The 19,703-nt window shown below is 38.8% G+C and overlaps 1 protein-coding gene across 2 annotated transcripts in view; it reads left to right on the forward strand.

Moving 5' to 3' along the window:
* THSD7B (thrombospondin type 1 domain containing 7B) overlaps positions 1–19,703 on the forward strand; it is a 751,247-nt gene that overhangs the window by 280,213 nt on the left and 451,331 nt on the right. The window lies entirely within an intron of this gene.

Genomic DNA, 19,703 nt, shown 5'->3' on the forward strand with positions numbered 1-19,703 from the left:
TTCCTTCTTCCCTCTTCTTTTTATCCCTCCCTCTCTCCCTCCATCCATTGTTCCTTCATTTTTTTCAATCACTACCTTACTTAGACAAATAAACATTTTATCAGGTGATGTAATTGATTACCTCATGAAGCCAGGTAGTTGTTTAATTAAGTAGGGCCACACCAGATTGTATTAGCTACAGTCCTTTTTGACTAAAATAGTTAACACAGTGGCTTCTAATATTACTGAATAATTTTTGAATTGTGGTGACATGTGTGAAATTTATTACCAGCAGCCCATAAGATCACTTTTTGAATTCAAGAAAAGTATAGATGTTTAAAACCTGGGCTCTAGTGTCAGACAGGTTGGAATTTCCAGTCTGCTACTCTTCTGCTAGATAATCTCAGGAAAATTATTTAACTGTGGAGGCATCCTTTCCTTCAGCTATAAAGTGGGGATAATAAAACCTACCTCTCACTCTCAACTTGTGAGAATTAAATTGCTTACATAAAAGTGATTAGTGAAGTGTCTAGCACATAACCATTCAAAATAAGCTATGAGTTTATTTAGTTATAATGCACATTTATTACTGTTCTCTGTCCTGGGGGATTTGTGCAAAGAGCATTCTTTAAAAAAATGAAATAAATGAAATGAAAATAATAATGACGATTAGAATAACCATATTAGTTCGTCTTCCCAACCTCCAGCTGTGGAAACAAAATCATTTGTTTGGTTGAGACCCAATGACAAATGACTGTAAGGCTTTGTCATCTCATAGCAGGAACTGGAGACTTTACAAGGCTGTCATACTATGGCCACAGGGCCAGGAACTTCTTTCACAATGTGTACTGTCCCTTCTACAGTCTTGCAGAGTGTGAGATTCTGATTTATAGTTAGAAATATAGATTTGGTCCGTGTTCTGGCACACAGCTTCTAAAACCACTGGAATTTCCTGAGGAGTAAGAACAGTGGGAGCAGGTTTTGTTAAAATGTTTGGTCTCTGGGCCTCTGTTCCTGAAATCACTTCCATAAAGGTGAAATTGGTGTCTTGTTATTCACATCAAGCCCCTTTCTACCACAACTGGGTTTATATGAATGAGATGACTTTTGGAAAGTACCTAAAGGTGGGGCTGGTTGCACAGGAATGAACTGTGAATAGAGGGCTGGAACTTTCAATCCTACCCCCTGATATCGGGGGAGGGGGAGGGACGGGAGGCCGAATCAACCATTAATGGCTAGTGAGTTAATCAATCATGCCTACGTAATGAAGCCTCCATAAAAACCCAAAGGACATTGCTCAGAGAGCGTCCAGGTTGGTGAATGCATGGAGATTTGGGAAGAGCAGCACAGGAGGCTCCTTGCCCTTTCCCATACCTTGCCCTGTGCATGTGTTCCATCGGATTGTTCCCGAGTTTTATCCTATTATAATAAACTGGTTATCTAGTAAGCAAAGTGGATTTCCTGAGTTCTGTGAGCCTCTCTAGCAAATTAATGAAACTCAAGAAGGGGGTCATGGGAACTTCTGATTTATAGCCAGTTGGTCAGAACCACAGGTGACAACTTGGACTTGTGACTGGCATCCTGAGTTGGAGGAGGTCATTGGAACACCCAATTTGTAGCCAGTTGGTCAGAAGCACAGGTAACTGGGGCTTGAGATCGGTGTCTTAAGCGGAGGGCAGCCTTATGGGACTGAGCCCTTTACCTGTGGAATAAGATGCTATCTCCAGATAGATAGTGCCAGAATTAAGTTGAATAGTAGGATAACCAGCTGGTATTGGAGAATTCACTTAGTGTAGGGTGGGGAAATAACCCCGCCACACACATACGCACACATTGTGATTGAACGTAGAACACTCTTTTACAGAGCTGTCAGCTCTACCATTTTATAGAAATTCTACAGTTTTATTGCTATTCGTGTGGAATAACTAATTTTCAGCATTGACCTACCCTCTCAATTTTTATGGCATAAGTAGGAATTACTACTGGTTCAGATCAGTTTCATGAAGTCTTTGTGGGTTTGTGGGATAACAGCCACAGCTGTGGTTACAAGAACATACTGGCCTCCTGATGACTGAAGCAGTCTTTTGTCCAGTGAAAAATTGAAAATGTGATCTGGTTGCACTTTTTGAAGTTCAGCTTCTATGAGGTTGTGGATGATTGATGATCAAAGTTTGCCAGAAAATGCTCCCGTTTGACCCTCTACATATCATCATAGCATTTCCTTAGTTATAGGAATTGACAGAACTGTTGACACATTTAAATGCTTGGTGAGAAAACAAGGACTGAGATCTATTTAATGAATCTCCTGTGATTTTTCCTTGTAACCTTTGATACTTTCCTTTTCATCACTCTGAGTTTATTAATTGTTTCATAGGCCTTTTATTTCAGAGTTTATTCATTCGTAAATGGATGAGACCAAAAGAAATAAATGTTTTTTTATTAAAAAAATCAAACAAACTCATATTAGATCTAATTGGACTTGAGGCTTGCTATAATTTCCAAGGTTACTTGCTATGTCCTTTATTTAAAGGCTTGTCCATATTGACTCACTCCAGGTATCCCTTATGCCAAAGGGAACATTCAGTATCCTTACAAAATGTCTACAACCCATTCAGATAGCGGAGCAAAGAGATTCTCGCATAGCCGTGATCAAGATTCTGTATGACCCTTTTTTTTTTTTCACACACACACACTGTATTTTATTTTATTTTATTCATTTAATTTTTTTTTTCCAGTTTTAAAGTCTTTATTGAATTTGTAACAATATTGCTTATGTTTTTTTTTTTTTTTTTTTGGTTTGGTTTTTTTTTTTTTCACACACACACACACACACACACACACTGTATTTTATTTTTACAAGAGATAAATAGACTGACAGCAAGCATTGTAAATGGATGACCACAACAAAAGCAACAATGATTGCAATTACCAAACACGAAACACACTCATACTATGGAGATTCTGTATGACTCTTTTTAAAAAAAAAAAATTATTTATTTTCTTTATTTTTTTGGCTGCGTCAGGTCTTAGTTGCAGCATGCGGGATCTCGTTGTGGCTCATAGGCTTCTCTCTAGTTGTGGCATGCAGATTTTCTCTCTCTAGTTGTAACATGTGGGCTCCAAGGCACATGGGCTCCAGAGCATGTGGGCTCTGTAGTTTGCAGCATGTGGGCTCTCTAGTTGAGGTGCGCGAGCTCAGTAGTTGTGGCATGAGGGCTTAGTTGCCCCACGGCCTGTGAGATCTTGGTTCCTTGACCGGGGATCAAGCCTGCATCCCCTGAATTGCAAGGTGGATTCTTTTACCACTGGACCACCGGGGAAGTCCAAAGATTCTGTAGGACTCTTGACAGTGTCTTGTTGAGCATAACTCCTGCCACTGGAAAGATATGTTTCTCTTCCTCAGAAGCTCCTTTATACCACTAGCTTGGGAACTTAAAAATTACACAGTCTATGCCACATTGAAGCTAGGAAGTAACTGGAAATAGCAGTTTTGATATACGTAAATCTTGTGGGTTAGTTTAAGAATGTGATCTACTTCGGACTACTTAAAATTCAAGTAGTCATCTATCAATTTCTACAGCTATCTCTGTAGATATATAGTACTTTGACCCATTCTCTATTTGATTTATTAGTGATACTCTTCAATCAGTCTCACTAAAGTTGCTATTTCTCACCCAGCCTGTGATTGTAGCAAATAATCTGTTAGTAATGTTTATTTTCATTACGAAAATTGTATTATAGATTACATGAATGAGTATTCTGATTTGGAATCTGATTTCCAGTACTTTGATTGGTGAATTAGCTTTGATTCCTCTCTTCTGCACATCTAATAATTAGTATGGGTCAAAAGAAGTCTACTAAGCATAGAGTACATACAGGTTTTTCTTGCCTCATTGACAAGTAGGTTTCCTACATTTCAAAGGGGGCATTTGAGTTTCTATAGAATTTTTTTTTTTGAGGAAAAAAACTTTATTTTTAAATTTTTTTAAAACATCTTTATTAGAGTATAATTGCTTTACAATGCTATGTTAGTTTCTGCTTTATAACAAAGTCAATCAGCTATACATATACATATATCACCATATCTCCTCCCTCTAGCCTCTCCCTCCCACCCTTCCTATCCCACCCCTCTAGGTGGTCACAAATCACCAAGCTGATCTCCCTGTGCTATGCGACTGCTTCCCACTAGCCATGTATTTTACATTTGGTAGTGTATATTAGTCCGTGCCACTCTCTCACTTTGTCCCAGCTTACCCTTCCCCCTCCCTGTGTCCTCAAGTCCATTCTGTACATCTGCGTCTTTATTCCTGTCCTGCCCCTAGGTTCTTCATAACCATTTTTTTTTGATTCCATACATATGTGTTAGCATATGGTATTTGTTTTCCTCTTTCTGACTTACTTCGCTTTGTATGACAGACTCTAGGTCCATCACCTCACTACAAATAACTCAATTTCGTTTCTTTTTATGGCTGAGTAATATTCCATTGTATATATGTGCCACATCTTCTTTATCCATTCATCTGTTGATGGACACTTAGGTTGCTTCCATGTCCTGGCTATTGTAAATAGAGCTGCAATGAACATTGTGGTACATGACTCTTTTTGAATTATGGTTTTCTCAGGGTATATGCCCAGTAGTGGGATTGCTGGGTCATATGGTAGTTCTATTTTTAATTTTTTAAGGAACCTCCCTACTGTTCTCCATAGTGGCTGTATCAATTTACATTCCCACCAACAGTGCAAGAGTGTTCCCTTTTCTCCACACCCTCTCCAACTCTACAGAAGTTTAAAATTTTTTTGTTCTAGTTCTGCAAAAACTGCCATTGGTAATTTGATAGAGATTGCATTGAATCTTTAGATTGCCTTGGGTGGTATGGTCATTTTAACAATATTGATTCTTCTAATCCTAGAGATTATCATACTAAGTGAAGTAAGTCAAACAGAGAAAGACAAATATCATATGATATCACTTATATGTGAAATCTAAAAAAAAATGATACAAAAGAACTTACTAATGAAACAGAAATAGACTCACAGACAGAGAAAACAAATTTATGGTTACTAAAGGGGAAAGGGGAGGGAGGGAGGGAGGGAGGGAGGGATAAATTAGGAGTTTGGGATTAACAGGTAACACCACTATATATAAAATAGATAAACAACAAGGTCCTACTGTATAGCACATTCAGTTACATACATACATATATGTGTAACTGAATCACTTTGCTGTACACTGGAAACTAACACAACATATTAAATCAATTATACTTCAGTAAAAAGGGGGGCATTTAAAAGTAAATGGAGTGTGATCCAAACTGCATGCTGACATATTTTTCCCTTAGATTTTCAAGTTAATTCACTGTTTTCAACTTTGTTTCTCTGACATGTAAATGGTTCATTGTTGCTAGGTTTCACCGGCAATTGATGAAGGTTTAGCATCAGGTGACATCTTCCCAGAGCAGGTTGGGAAGATCCCCATAATGCCAGGGCAGTGGACAGCATTCCCAGTGGCTGGCAGGTGACCACTGGTTATCATTGTTCATGTCTCCAGGATGCAAAGTGGGTAGACACCGCAGAGTCATTGGATAAACACCAGACTGCCCACTGGTGTGGTCGGACCCTGAGTACGTGCCACATATTTTGCTCCATAAGTTACCAAATAAGCTGTCTTTAAAAAGTGTCTGTATATTTCATCAAGCATCTTTATTCAGAGATAATGCAGTGTACATTCTGCACTTGTAGAAAGCTAATACCCATGCTGGAGAAGAGTGTAATACATCAGGAAGAACAAGGTTCACATGCTGACAGGTACAAGGAGTTAAGAGTTCTCTGGTACCTCTTCACCACTCCCTTGCATGCAAGGTTTATTATTTTCACAGTTCCACTGTGAAAATATTTCACAGTGCATTTAATATTATATTATTTTCACAGTTCCACTGTGAAAATATTTCACAGTGCATTTAATATTAATATTAAAAAACCAAATATTAAGGAAATATTTTCCTTAAGTGGTATATATATTTGCACCAAAAGCATGAGGAATGATTTTCCATCATTAAGGGGGACTTGGCTTTTCCTTTTAGAGGCATTTTTTTTTTTGAGTTCTTGCTTTGTATCATTAACCTTGAACAATCCAAAAATGTGATCTTTAACTTTAGCTAAAATGGCATTTGTTTGCAATCCTTAACACCATGAGTGCCTTTTCTGGGATGAATTTAATTGGTGGAAAGCATGCTAGAATAATCATTTACCTGAGTTGGATTAAAATGTTTAAACATGTTTTTAAGTCTGTGATTGGAGTTGGAAGTTTTGTTTTGTTTATTTTTATCTTTAAATCTCAAGAAATGTTCTTGGGCTGACCTGTGAGAATAAGGTCAGACTCCATTCATATGGGAAATTGTCGATTGGAATATTTTGTGATTCACCAGAACAATAAATAGAACCCCTGTTGTGTTTTCAACTCATTATTTTTTAAACCTTTTGATCATGTTGTATCTCATGTTGGTCAATGAGTACTGCTTTACTTCTCTGTATATATTTTTCTTTTTTTAACAAGACTTTCTAACTACTGTTTCAGCACAGTATTTATTTTCTTGTATTTTAGGAAGAACAAGGGATAGGTTATTCATCAGGTATTTGATGTATTAGCCATTCAAGTATATTCCTGCAATAAATCAACCTATTTAAGAGACGCCACACAATGAGAGCCATGATAGAGAATACAGTGCCTCTAAATTAAATTTCAAATATGGGTCTTCTAAAAGTTTTGAACAATGGCAGCTTCGTTCAAATAAGTATACAGTTTATTAAGATGTGCATTTTGGAAGCAATAATAGTAACTGGGATTTTATTTTTAAAAAAGTAACTGTCATTTTCCTCTTAATCTCTTAATTTTTTGTTTCTATTTTTAGTTAAAAAAACACAACAAAACACTTAACCTTTGCGTAAGGTTTGGGAATCTTTGCCCTATGCTGCCAGGTGTTCAGAGGAATTCAAAAGAGAGGAGAATGAACATGGACATGCATTTTATATTAGCAATGTAAATTCAGAGAAATGGCTTTTTAGAGTACTCAGACTTAGCAAGTACTACTGTGTCCTGCCCAGATCCTATTGGCAATTTACCATTTCTGTGCATGCCAGCCAGAAATTCAGCTGACACCACCTGCATCTCTTTGCCTAAGGAATTCCTCCAGTCACTGGTGCCTTCTTTGCCCATATATGCAGTCAGAAGTGCCAGGGAGTTAATAATGCCAGGGAGCAACCTTCATGCAATGATTGAGAGTTGATGTATAAATACGAACTCCCTTGCCCCTCACATGGAATAACCTTGAGGTATATATTCTATGCTGTGTCATAGAGTTCCCAGTGAGATGAAACGCCACTTACTGATGGTCTGATTTTTTAAATTATACACACTTTATCAGCCTCCTTCCCTTTCCTGTCTCATTCCCCTACTCTTGCACTGGTTCCCTGGCATTATTCCCCAATAAATACAATAAATACGTGCCCATAAATCTTTATCACAGAGTTTGGTTATGGTACATCTCAAACTAAGACAAGGATGCTTGGAAAGATACTTCGTGGATCCACTATTGTAGGAGATACAGGATTCAATTCAAATCATACCATAGTGATGATGACATTTAAAAATCACCTTACAAGGAAGACATGATACAGTCTCTCATGAGATTTCATTCAATATTTTGAGCAACTCTATCAATTGTTGGGTAATATCTGAAGGGCTTCAATATACTGCTTCTTTCCTCCCTTTGAAAACATAAAAAAGCAAAAAACAAAACAAAACAAAAAAACACTGTTAAATCCTATTTCTTTCCCAGTTAGGCAATGCTAGTAACTTATAGCATCCTCCTGAGTCTTGTTTTCCAACAGTCGAGTCATTTTATGACTCTCAAGGGAGGACTAGGTTATTCATATTTTCATTTTGTAGTGATTCCAGAGGGTATTGGAACGTTTCTGAATAACAACGAGACAATCAGACTTTTTCGGATGTTGACAGACTTATTTGTGTTGAGGGGACATGTGGCTTTATCTCCTCTTTCCTAGATCAGTGGTTCTAAAATGATGGTGTGTATCAGAATCACTCAGAGAGGTTATAAAAGCACAAAAGTCTGCCACCCACCCCACACTCCAGAGTTTCTGACTCAGTACATCTGAGATGGGGCCCAAGACCTGATACTTCTAACAAGTTCCCAAGGGATGCTGACGATGCTGGTCCAGGGACCATAGTTTGCGAAACACTGTTCCAGGCAGAAGGGGACCTATGGGCAGCCTCATCACGTTAGTACATAACGGAGGTAGGCTAGAACAGTGAAAGGCATATCTTACACTTCATCATAATCAGCAGTGGTATTGATTCTCATCTGTCGTTTCTTCTTTCCTGCCGGGGAAATTTTTCTTGAAATCCATGAGATAGATTACTGTCTTTCCAGAAGGAAGCAGTGAGTAAATATTCTTTTATTTCTTTATTGTTACATAGATGGATTACTAGAAGATCAAATAGTGGAAAGCAATAGTGTACTCTTGCAGAAACAGAAGACAAATAATATGTGAGATGAGTTATTTAGGCTTAGAGGAGAGAATTTTCATTTTCAGCAAGCTATCTTTCTCCGACCACCAACTGATAGCAGTTTGGTGTCAGTGTCCTTACCGAAGGAAGTGTGGTGATGACAAATACGTTGTATTAAATTTTGAAATGAACCTGACATTGCAGTTGAAAGTGCCAGTAAGATCAGGCTGCTATTCACACTACAGGAATCAGACTGTAAAGGAGAGTAAATTTGAGAGTTCCTGTAGCCAAGTTCGTCATTCCCTTTCATTTAGATGTCTTGCAGTGAAATTAAAGGTCAAACTTTAATAATGGTTGGCAATGAGGGGATCCAAAAGAGAAAAATAGACTCATTCTAATCAGACTTTTCCCTTCCATGTTTGACGGGAAGGTGGGGAGTAGATGTAAGCTGGTGAATCAATTTAAATGCTAACGAGAGAGGAACTGCAACGTAGTTTTAAATATGTTTACTGTATGTTGTATGTCGATAAACAGGTATTGTATTTTAAATTATATCCTCTTTCCACTCTGTTACCTACCTAGACATGGCAAGATAGCTTTTGTCTCTTTTCTCTTTTGCTGAGATGCCTAAAGAAATGACTGTATTCACATCACTACCCAGCAGTATTCCACAATCAGACTAAATATAGTCTGATTTCTCCAGATTTATAATACTTAGAAATAGCTTAGAGTAAATTGCTTCCTGAGTGTGCCTAAGTCTCTCATAGAAAGACTGTCTCCTTTTTCTGTCTCTTCTGAAATTCTTACTAGGCAGTCTACTTTCTGTTCCCATTCCTTATGATTCAAACAGCAAAATAAATCTTAAATTGTACTGATACTTCAAAATATAGTTCACATGATTAAATGGTCATCCCGACCTTTCAGTGGGAATTAGTGTGAGATTGTCACCCTTCCCATTACTTTCAACTTTCTGGACATGCTCTGAGTTTCCCTATTCCATTGTGTATTCCACTAGTATTACTAACAGGGATTAGTTATAACATTAGTCACAGGGATATAATTTTGCTTTCTCATTCTGAAATGCATTTTAAAGTGGTGTATGGCTGTTTCAGATGGCCTTTGACTGGTTACTCCTGACATACCATCTCTCTACTTTCTCCTCTATGTAGACATAGGAAAAGTAAAGAACATGGATTAAAACACACTTCTAGTATGATGGAGTAATTTCCACTGATAAGATAGCCAATATGACTCAATTAGTAAATGCAATCAGAGGATAACCTGTGCTGTACCCATTTGAGTGTTTTCAGGAAAATATAATGAAGCAAAACTCTCCTGGATAGGCTAATCCACCCCACACAAAACCAATTAGAAGAACATTTTACTTGAGAACGCTTTGTATTTCTAAGTTAAAATAATTTATACATATACTTTAACTGATTGATGATTCAAAATTAAGAATTCATAGTGTATAACCCTTTGTGCTGTGTTGTTCATTCCATACTTAGTGAGTTGTATGCACTTAGTGAGTTGTATGCTATGCCCAAAGAATTACATAGTTTTCCATGGAGAGATATCTAAGAAGTAGAAATTAAAAAAATGTTTAGAGAAATCATACATTTTGTATCAAAGAAACATAAACTAAAGAAAAAAATAGTTTGAAAGTAATTTAGGAATATCTTAAGACCATGATACTTCTCTTACTCCATTGGTAGATTTCAGTCAACAAGAAGCATCTAGGAAATCCATAGCTCACCGTAAGTGCTGCCTCTATCTGTAACCTCCATGGTAATTTGCCTCCATAGTCATGATCATGTTATTCCCCTGTCTGAGATGCTCATCCACTTCTTCTTCCTTTGGCTAATTCTTACTCATCCTTTAACAACTTCAGTTGATGTCTTACAGGAAACCATCTCTCCACCCCCACTCCACCTCTTTAAGCTGGTCTAGAACCTCAAGTGAATATTATAGTTACCATCTACCTCAGATTCTTGTCACAGTCAATTATGATAATTCCATTTCCTTTATAGATGTTTGGTTCAGAAATGTGTCAATTTAAATCTGTTTGGACCAATGAGATGTGAGAAGAGGGACATGACTACGGCAAGGTATTTCACTTGCTGCCACGATCCATTGTGTGGTCTGGCTTCAGGATGAAGGCACTGCTGCGTACAGTAGGGTAGAGATGTAAAGACACTGAGTCCTGGAAGACATTGTTGAGCTGCTGAATCAACAGTCTGAGCCCTGGCTGTAATGTTAGTCAATAGATTTCCTTATTATAAAGCCAGTTTCTATCAGAGTTTGTATCAGCTGTTGCAGAAATCATCCTACTTGATGGGGTGACTGTCTTCTGTGTTCTCGTTAACACTTTGTGATTCAGTTATCAATGTCTTTACTACATTATATTGAAATTATCTGCTCACTTATCTGTTTTGCCCATTTGATTCTTAACTTCTCAAGGGCAGAGACCTTGACTCGTTCCTTGTGTTATTCTTGGCATGATGCCAGAGTGTCTGGCATATTAGAATGTACTCAATAAATATTTATAGAACTTAGTTACTTCAGTTGATTTGCACAGCAGCCCAATTGGGAATTATAATTATTATTTCAATTTTATTGATAAGGATGTTTTAGCCCAGAGATGTTGATAGCCCAGTGTCACTCAACCAGTCAGTTCTAACACCAGAATTTTGAATTCCAGACTTAGGACTCCTAACCAGTAGTTGTTCTACCGTATCAGTGTCAGCAAATACATATCACATGTACCAACAACACTGACGTTGCCATGTCTCAGACCCACCCAATAATTTTCATCGGTTAAGATGCTATTTTTTGTTAAGTGAGGCTTGGGGTGAAATTCATTCTCAAGGCAGCAGTAAAGGCAGCCACTGCCCGCTGACTGGTGTAGGTCCACAACATGAAACCCATTTCTATATGCACACTAAGCATATTGGCTCTCTCCCCTGGTGTGAGCTAACAGCAAGAGAGAGATCACTGGATACAACGAAAACATAAAGCTGACACACGTTTCCTGTTTTCATCTGGCACAAATTGTCTTGGAGTTCGATATATAGGACTTAGTTATCTGGTTTTCCCTGGTAACTTTAGTTCTAATCCTGATTGTATTCAGACAGCTAAGCAGTGTAGAATTTATTCATCAGACTAGACTGAGGGTACAGAGAGAAGCAGATTCTCTGAAAAAGGAGATATGCGAAACCATAAAGGAGAAAGTAGAAGACAGCTCTCTTCGGGGACAGCCAGCTTTTCACTGCTTCCTAGTAGAGGAATTACACAGAGAGGCAGTAACAGAACCACTGATAACATGGTGTCATGAAGTTTTAGGGAGTTTGGTAAAAAGTAAACAATTTCTACACACAAAAGTGGTTTTTCAGGTTACGTCAACATTTATTAAATTATACTTTAATCGTGATTCATTGAGAAGAGGATATAATTTCTCTATGACATATTGTTCCAAAAAGAAATAGGTAGAAATGAAAAGATGACAAATTTTGGCTGAACAGCTGAATACGTGTCCCACAGGTATCTAGCAATGGTGATTAGAATAACAAGTTCACTGTCACTGAAGACATTTACACAGAGGCTGGAGACCTCCTCTCAGGGTTACTGTGGTGGGAATCTCCACACTATTCTGCAAGAGAGGGTTGCTCTGTGGATCTTTCATTACTATCTTGGACAGGAGAGTTCTGCATTATTCTTAATTTTCCTGTACTTGAGGATAATTAGCATCTCTATTTCTCCCCATAAAATGCCAGTTGTGTTCTCTAACCATTGTGTCAGCCCATATCAGGCCTCACATATTTCCAGTCACCCCCAGGAGAATTTCTCCTGATGGAAGACTACGGACAAGGAGATGCCCAGAGGCCTTCCAAAGTCACCAAGAAAAGGTTATGCTTGATTAAATAATGAATTTTAATTAATTCATCGATTATAAATACTTAACAAAAATTAAGACAAGGAATGTTGCAGTATGTTTTGAATGAATTGCAATTCAAAGCACCTGCTAAAATAAGATCATGCTGCAAGTTAAAATTTTAGATTTCAGGTAAATAGGAATTTCACTTATCTAGAAGGGCCAGTTTCCTGATATGTAAATAAGGTTCCTCATGTTATAGGATGTTCCAGGAGGGTGAGAGAATGATGTGAGGGGAAGTGTTCTTCCTGTTTAGAAGAATAGTAAGGCAAGTGGGAGTGTGTTTATTGAGAGAGGTAGAACCCTGAACTTCAGGAGCACAATCTCAGAATCATTTCCATCCAATACTTCTCACAAATGCAGCCGAGAGAAACAATATTAGTCCAGATATTCTGAAATCTTTCCCTGAATTAAGTCAGGGAAGAGGAGAGCTATGTGCCTGGAGCATATAATATTGATAACCTACAAATTGTTTTTACAGAATCGCTGACATCAGTTGCCCATAGTGTGTCAGGTTATAAGACTCTTTCCCACAAAACTCATTGTCATTTCCTCAAAAGCTATGAGAGTTAGGTCCTTTAAATTATATGTATCAGCGTCCTGTATGAGGATCCCTAGAAGAAGCGCTGGCTGGTCCTAGATACAGCATGCTTGCCATGTCCTGATCATACGGTCGGCTTTAGTTGAATGTACTCAGAAAACTGTACTGTTGACCCAACACCCATATTGCCTCCCTCCTGATTCACTTCATGTTTGCTCTCTTATTTTCTGCCTTTCTTCCCTGCCATTTGAATGTCGTCCTGTATCCTGGGTATCATCCTCATTTCCCCACTGGCTAGATATGTGACCTTGAGCAAGTTACCAATCTCCTTGGCATCTCCATTTTCTCGTGTGCAGTAGAAATTAGAATGGGACGTACATCATAGGGTTGATGTAGTTATTGGTTTGATCTATGTCAAGTTCCAAGACAGTTTCTGGCATGTGGTTACTGCTACAAAAATGTTAGCTATCTTTTTTATTACAATTATTATCTTGTATTTTGTGTAAGCAAACTGCCTTAAATACTTTATAGAATGAATTGGTAGCGTAAGGTAACGGAAATGATAATTGACTTGAGGCAAATGATTGCTCTCTGAGGCCTAGTGTCCAGACTCATGGGAATAGGATGCTATTTTGTGAGATTTTTTATTTTATTTTTTGCTTGTTATTTTGAACAAATTTTAGACTTACGGAAAAATTGAGGCGTTGCAAAAACAGTACAAAGAGTTCCCTTATATCTGTCACCCACTTCCCCCATTGTTAACATCTCACATGACCATAGTTCTATTATTAAAAACCAATGATTAACTGGTACAATATAGCTGGTTTTGGGGACTAAATAAAATAATAAAAAGACTTAATGGAGGATCTGGCAGCTATTTTGAGTTTTCTAGAAGTGGATCTTGTCTGCAAAAGTAGGGTGTCTGGTAATCTTCAATTTAGATGTTTGAAATTAAAAATGACGATCGTAAAAGATATAGAACTTTTAAACTGGAAGGTATATGCTTAGCTGAAGCTTCAGGCTTAGATCGTATTCTTAAAAAGAATTATTTTTGTTTTTTAAATTAATTAAAGAAAATGCCTTGGTAACAGCACAATTTACTATAAATCCTGTCATATTCCTGTGGTAATAGGGAGGAAACTTAGTGGCCTCAAGCTCTGATAGTAAACTGAGCCAAGTGACATGTGATCAGCCATAATTATCCCCAGGTCAAAACAGGGGGCCTAGGCGTTGATGGATCTGGATCTTTACATGCAACAGGAAAGAGCATCTGTGGAAAATCAATATCTCTGTTGTTGAAAAATGACTCATTGTCATTTCTAACAGTTTACTTTGGGCTGATTTCATTTTTAGAGTTCAAATTTGTTTATGGTATTCAATAAGGATGAAAAATGCATATGTTTTCCCGCAGTTTTGATTAAACATAACGGCACCTTCCATTTATAGAGTACTTTGCACTTTACAAAACCCTTTCTTTCACTTACATTATTTCATTTCACCCTTCAGGACAGCCCTGTGTGGTAGTCAGGAATTAGTGGCTTACCTTCATTTTACAACAGAGGAGATTGAAGACAAGAGAGGTTAAGTAACTTGTCTGAGGTCACTAAGCATAACGCTTGTGCTGCCTTCTTACTCCTGAACTGGTATGTTTCCAAGGTCTGGCTACTGAATCCTGGGATTCTATACAGGAAAACAGAGTTGAGACAGCTATTACTAAATAATGAAATATACATGAGACATTGACTAATATTTATATCCCTTATGTAACCTAGGGGAAATGTTTACAAATCCACATCTCTATATCCATCTATGTCTATATCACCTATATCTGTATCTATATCTATACCTAGCTACATCTAAAATCCTGATTCCCTAGACCATATTTTTGGGAAGAGGAGGAAAAAGAATTAGGGAGCCAGAGGTAAGGAAAAATAATAGTGTCCACTGTTCTAGAAATCTATTCATAAGGCATAGATGGGCCAAAACTGATTTGAAATATGGTTGGAGGTGATGATAGGTTTTTGGGGATATGAGGCTTCATTTCACTCGCCCCAAGTGAAATTATTGGGAAGAGTTCTGTACTCTCTCTTTAATTATATATACTTATTTATTGTCACAGATGACCACCTTTTAGCTTTCTGTTTTATTTCATCATTTCCCCAATGACTAACGTACTACAACAAATAGTGTAGAATTACATTCTGGAGAACAAAAAGGACCTGCTTGATCAAATGTTAGAATATCCCCCCAAAGGAACCCCAGGAATGGCAAATGCCAACTCGGAAAAGAATAAACTCCCCATAATACAATCATATTAAAAATGAAACGAAACCAACGCTTGTTAAGGAAGAAAATCTGTGGGGACTTTCTAGCCACAGGGTTAGCCGTGAAGTTTTATCCCTGGTGCTGTATAAAAACTCTGCTCAGAAAAACCAAGTGGCTTAAGAGATAGGGAAGCCCAGCCGACACTCTCTTTATCCTATGCCGTAATCTGATTCTTTCACTAACGGATGACATTTGAAGGCATTTTTGTGTCTGTGAAAACGTAGTCCATTGCCTAATCTTTCATACTGAGTAGCTACTGCTCTTCCAAACTGCTTTGTGAAGAGAGAGGCAGGCATCGGGGAATGGCGGGTTGTCTTCTCAAGGGTTAGGATGGACGGTGGGTGTGTGAACCAACCAGAGTGTGGATGCATGTCAGGAAGGGATGAAGAGTCTGTTGCTCAGGAGATCTGTGCACTGTACACAGTGACCCACCAAACAGACCATGTGTGCCAGTTTTACACAAAGCTCAAGGAGAGCAGCACTACCTTTTTATGGTTTAGAGGGCAGGGAGTGTTTTGGAATCTAAATTACTTGATTTTGTCTGAAGTTCTGCTCTGAAAGGGTATCATGCAAACCATTATATATAGGACGGATAAACAACAAGGTCCTACTGTATAGCACAGGGAACTAGATTCATTATCCTGTAATAAACCATCATGGAAAATAATATGAAAAGGAGTATATATATATGAATCACTTTCCTGTACAGTAAAATCAACTATACATCAATAAAATAAATTTTTCAAAAATGAAAGGGTGTTAATAATCTTGAATAAATGTGACAGGCCAGTGCACAGCTTAGCAGGCATATTCCTCATCCCTCAGTTTTTGAGAGGCTAGAAGTCCAAGATTTGGAGATGTGTTTTGGGAGGCCTGAAATAAATGCCAGAGTAACAACCTGCACTGCTACCACCCCAGACCAAGCATGAGAATCCTGAGAGAGGGGTCTGAGCTGAGAAGTATATTATTATTTATTTTGCATGAAATAATATCTTGTGCTGATTAGAGTAGAATGTTCAACCGGCATTTCCTTTGATGTATGTTTCTCTATATGGTTCAATGTTTTTCAATTTAGGTAATTGATTTTAACTATATTTAATTTTCTTTCAGTGGTACCCTCCATCCACACCCTTTCCTAACAGTGTATTTATTTAAGATCTAAGGGTTTTATGCCCAATTTAAAAAAACAATTAGTTTGCTTTCTGTGGGAATCACCACGGGATAAAGATACCAGCTCCAGACACTGCAAAGTAGGTCTCATTGCTCATCCTGTAGCTTTAAAACTTAGTACAGTACCTGACACATGTTAGGCACTCAGGATTTGTTTGACGAGTTAAAGGAATGCTAGATTGGCACATAGACATCATAAGATTTATGAACTGAAAGACTCTAAGACATTGAACTCAATCCTGCCATTATATTGAGATCCAAAAAAGCTTGATTTTTCAAAGAGGTGGTAGAGTTGATATTGGAATCCAGGCACCTAGCAGCCTGCCAAGTCCTCTTTCTCCCACTCCATTTATCAACAAATGGATATTCCATTTCTCAAAGCAGAGCTACTTTGATGTTCCTGATTTTATGAGTTGGGGCATCGTGGGTAGATATTATATCTGGAAATCTAACTTATCCCTTTCACAGAGTATTTTCCAAATTATGTACCATGGGACATTAGTTTCAGGGTTTTCCAATGAGCGAGCTGGAAAAATAAATTTTCTGATTAAATAAAAGTGGAAAATGCTGCACAGGTTATCTCTCTTATGGAAACTCATAAGGCACGTTGCCACAGAAAGGGTTCCAAGAAGAACACCTTTGAAGAAACCTACTTAATTGTGTTTCCTTGGCAGTTTCCTAAAATTGTTGGAGCATTGAACACTTTATTAGTTATGTGCATACTGACACTTTTGTAGAACAGTGTTCCCAGGGATGGCATATTGGGGACTGCTGGCATCTAACTTCCAGGGCTGACCAAGTTACCCAGTGCTCTGCAGTCCTTTGGAGCAGCCTGTTTTCTGTTCTGCTGTTTTTTGCAGTGTGATAATCTGAAGGCAGAACTGAACTGTTTTCCCTGAAAGATACTAGTCACGCCCAAGCATTTGGGAGTAGGAAGGACAGAAGAAGGGTTTTGCATAGAGTGACCGTCCACCCTGATTTGCTCAGTAAACCCAGTTTATTCCATTGTCCTTCCATAATCACAAATCTCACCCCTTTTCAGTCTCCTAAATGTCCTGGTTTGGACACATAGTAATATTCCCAAGCTCAGCCCCACCACATTAGTCACTGTTTCTCTTCAACTCATTCTCTCCTTTGGCAGCCTGTTCCCATCTCATCTTCCTCTTTGACCTTTCTCCACAACATGTTCAGTTCTCGCTGCTTCCCCTATTGCTACTGTATTATGCAGAGTCACCTGCTAGCTTTGTGAAATTTGGGGGCCAGCTCTCTTCACCAGAAGGGAGGTTCTCAAAATTCTTGACATGGAATCTGGTTTCTCCCCCACCTAAGAATTTTCACGTTTGTTGCTAAGAACCTTTAAGGGAAATAATCAGAAAATTAAAACCAACAAGATGACTGTACATAAATGGGCCATGTAACATAGTCTCCAGCTGAGGTCCTGTGCTGTCCATACCCATCATGGTGTCCACTATAGGCCCTGCCCTTTCTCATGGCGCCTGCAGGTTCAAGTCTGCTCCATCCACAGGAGCCTCCTGATTCTTCACTTAGGTCTTCTGGTCAATCGACTCCCTTTCTCTACTGGTCATGGTACCTTTCTCTGCATTGCAGGTAGAGCCTGCTCTGACTATGTTACCTTCATTGACTATTTCCTTATTTCCTCCCCTACTTCTCCTGTTTCTGTGTAGTTATTACTACACAGCTTTACACTTAATTGCTCAACTGTACATTTTAATTTGAGCTTTTCCTATAATACATACTCCTCGAAAATAGAGACTGTCTTAATGATTCTAAATTGCCTGCCTTGCCTCGCATATGGTAAGGCTCAAATGAATCAGGGAGTTTCAACTATAGAAGGTGTTTTAGACATCATCTCATTCAGCTCTTAAACATTTCCAGCAACTTGCATGAGGTCACCTATGTGTGGAAAGTCAATCCAGGTTGCCAGGAAAATTTGTTGATTCATAAGAGGGGAGTAGCCCACAATTAAGACTGTGAAGGTCTGGATGGTTGAAGCCTTGTTCTGGCTTTGACCGACTAGGGAATTTGCCCTTTTTTGTGTCTTCAGTATTTCCCGTCATCAATAGAATGGAGTGGTTTCATGAAATCTGCAGGCTTGAGGTGAGGGTTATGTGAGACAGTGTCCATGTCATATGTTATTCAGAATCTGGGACATATCAGGCATTTAATATATTACAGTTCATATCAATTGTTGTATTACCAGTTTCCAATTCTTCTGTGTTTAAATCGCTTAAAGAACTGGAGCAAGTTGCCTGAGTTGGGGCAGCATATGATGAGGCATCAACATCAGAACATCTGCTCCCAGCTGTCTCCAAGGAGGGTGAGGAGTGTGGGGTTGCCATGGTGACAAAGATTCTGCCAGACCCTCCTGCAGCAAGGGAGCTTGCTCTTTTTCTGAACCCATTGACTTTGATGACACTTGGCAAAAGTCTCCTTGGGTGTTTGTGGCCCCGATTTGATTTTTGTACTGCATGGCTTTTCTGGTTATCCTTTCCTGGGCTTTCATGAGTCAGAGTGACAACTTCAGCACTAAATACTGGACAAGGCTCTCCAGGGCTGGTTAAAGCACGTGTGCATACCTACCACTTGAATTCATAGAGGAAAAGAGTTGCCATTCGCAGTGTCAGGAAATCACATTTCTGAAAATGGTCGGCTTTTTTTCAGGGCTTTTAGGGGATTGCACCTTTTCCCTCCCATGGAGAGTCAATGGGCACATGCCCCATCTGCTGTCACTGGTCCTCTGGGAGACGGCTGCCCGCTGTTAGCTGGCAGCGAATTGCTATATGTCTCCTTGGGGCGGACCGCTTATCGAGGGGCTAAGCCAGGGTTGAGAGCTGCTACGTTTCACAGCCGCTCCGCTCCTGAGAGGGGGGTCATGCAAGCCAAGCTGCCCACTGCAGTGCGCTACTGACCTTACAAAAGGTCTTGGGGACCAGGAGGGGCTACTCTCTTAATGAGGGTTTGCTCAGCCTGCAGAGATGCTGGTGATAACCTTGACAGATGAAATCAGTCTTCTCGAGAATGGGAAGCAGGTTTAAAAGCACGTATTTTGCCACCCTAGTGCCCTTCACTACTGGCCTGGCAAGTATTTATTCAATAAAAGCCATTGTCCATTAGCGGCAGGATTTATGATTTCCTCCTCAACTTTATCCTCTCCACATTAGTTTGTTATTACAAAATATCATTGTGGTTTTTTAGAGTCCAGATATGATTAA

The sequence above is a fragment of the Balaenoptera musculus genome, chromosome 7, assembly GCF_009873245.2.
Source record: "Balaenoptera musculus isolate JJ_BM4_2016_0621 chromosome 7, mBalMus1.pri.v3, whole genome shotgun sequence".
In the NCBI taxonomy this organism is placed as follows: domain Eukaryota; kingdom Metazoa; phylum Chordata; class Mammalia; order Artiodactyla; family Balaenopteridae; genus Balaenoptera; species Balaenoptera musculus.